Source organism: Aethalodelphis obliquidens, unplaced genomic scaffold (genome assembly GCF_003676395.1).
Source record: "Aethalodelphis obliquidens isolate GAN/ISIS:26980383/991018 unplaced genomic scaffold, ASM367639v1 scaffold46, whole genome shotgun sequence".
Taxonomy (NCBI): domain Eukaryota; kingdom Metazoa; phylum Chordata; class Mammalia; order Artiodactyla; family Delphinidae; genus Aethalodelphis; species Aethalodelphis obliquidens.
The window spans coordinates 6,245,757-6,248,138 of NW_020837990.1; positions in this window are offsets into that span (position 1 = coordinate 6,245,757).

Below are 2,382 nucleotides of genomic sequence, written 5' to 3' on the forward strand. Positions count from 1 at the left end.
AAAAAAAGAAAAAAAATTAAAAAAAAAAAAACGGACGGTAGAACCCTAGGACAAATGGTGGAAGAAAAGCTATGCAGACAAAATCTCACACAGAATCATACACATACACACTCACAAAAAGAGGAAAAGGGGTAAAAATCATAAATGTTGCTCTCAACGTCCACTTTCTTAATTTGGGATGATTCGTTGTCTGTTCATGTATTCCACAGATGGCAGGTACATCAAGTTGATTGTGGAGCTTTAATCAGCTGCTTCTGAGGCTGCTGGGAGGGATTTCCCTTTCTCTTCGTTGTTCTCACAGCTCCCGGGGCTCAGCTTTGGATTCGGCCCCGCCTCTGCGTGTACGTCACTGGAGGGCGTCTGTTCTTCGCTCAGACAGGACGGGGTTAAAGAAGCAGCTGATTCGGGGGCTCTGGCGCACTCAGGCCGAGTGGAGGGAGGGGCACGGAGTGCGGGGCGGGCCTGCGGCGGCAGAGGCCAGCGAGACGTTGCACCAGCCTGAGGGCGCCGTGCGTTCTCCCGGGTAAGTTGTCTCTGGATCCCGGGACCCTGGCAGTGGCGGGCTGCACAGGCTCCCCGGAAGGGGGGTGTGGATAGTGACCTGTGCTCGCACACAGGCTTCTTGGTGGCGGCAGCAGCAGCCTTAGCGTCTCATGCCCGCCTCTGGGGTCCGCGCTTTTAGCTGCGGCTCGCGCCCGTTTCTGGAGCTCTTTTAAGCAGCGCTCTTAATCCCCTCTCCTCACGCACCAGGAAACAAAGAGGGAAGAAAAAGTCTCTTGCCTCTTCGGCAGGTCCAGACTTTTCCCCGGAATCCCTCCCGGCTAACCATGGCGCACTAATCCCCTGCAGGTCGTGTTCACGCCGCCAGCCCTAGTCCTCTCCCGGAGGAGCTCGTCGGAAGCCCGAGCCTCCGCTCCCAGCCCTGCCCACCCCGGCGGGGGACCAGACAAGCCTCTCGGGCTGGTGAGTGCCGGTCGGCCCTGATCCTCTGTGCGGGAATCTCTCCGCTTTGCCCTCCGCAACCCTGTTGCTGTGCTCCGCGGCTCCGAAGCTTTCCCCCTCCGCCACCCGTAGTCTCCGCCCGAGAAGGGGCTTCCTAGTGTGTGGAAACCTCTCCTCCTTCACAGCTCCCTCCCACTGGTGCAGGTCCCGTCCCTATCCTTTTGTCTCTGTTTATTCTTTTGCCCTACCCAGCCAGGTACATGGGGAGTTTCTTGCCTTTTGGGAGGTCTGAGGTCTTCTGCCGGCGTTCAGTAGGTGTTCTGTAGTTGTTCCACATGTAGATGTATTTCTGGTGTATCTGTGGGGAGGAGGGTGATCTCCGCGTCTTACTCTTCTGCCATCTTCCCGCTCAACTGTTTTTTCTTTTCTGAACTATAACTTGTGTTATTTTACTCCAAATACTTCTGCATGCATCTCTAAAAATTAAGGATATTTTTTCTTAAGTATAGTATTTATTTTTATTTATTTATTTATTTTTTGCGGTACGCGGGCCTCTCACAGTTGTGGCCTCTCCCATTGCGGAGCACAGGCTCCGGACGCGCAGGCTCAGCGGCCATGGCTCATGGGCCCAGCCGCTCCGCGGCATGTGAGATCTTCCCGGACCGAGGCATGAACCCCCGTCCCCTGCATCAGCAGGCGGACTCTCATTCACTGCGCCACCAGGGAAGCCCCAAGTATAGTATTATAATGAAATTCACAGTTCCTTGTTGTCATCCAATACCCAAATCGTATTCATATCTCCCCAGTTAGCCCTTAGCTCAAATGTCTTTTCCTGCTAATTGGTTCAAGTCAGGATCCAGTCAAGGTCCGCACCCTGTATTTGGTTGTTACCCTCTTAAGTCGATAGAATGTCCCACCTTCTGGTTTTGTCTGTTAGCTTCCAAATGGTGTCATTTAACTTATTCCTCTAATTCTTATATTTCCTATAAACTGGAAATTAGATGTAAACTTTTGGGTTAAGCATGTTTGATAAGTTGCCTTTAAGTGATGCAACATGAGGTGTACTTCATCTTCACGTCGGTAGGCACATAATATCTGGTTATTCCACTGTTAGTGCGTAGGTGATGACAGCCTGATCCCTTGATTTTAAAGTTAAGTTTTCCTCTTGAGATTAGCAAGGAATCCACGAGGGTGATACTTGGGCATTATGCAAATATCCTGTTCTCCATCAACCTTTCACTTAATGGTTTTAGCATCCATTGATCCTTGCTTGAGTGAATTTTTTCGTTAGAAGATGCAAAAAATGATTTTCTATCATTCATCTATATCAATTAGCTATATTTTTCTGTAAAGAAGAGCTTTCGCTCACCACCTTGAGCCATCTTGTTACCTGGAAGTAGATTTCTACGGCAAAGCAGAGTAATGCTTAATTTTTTCTCT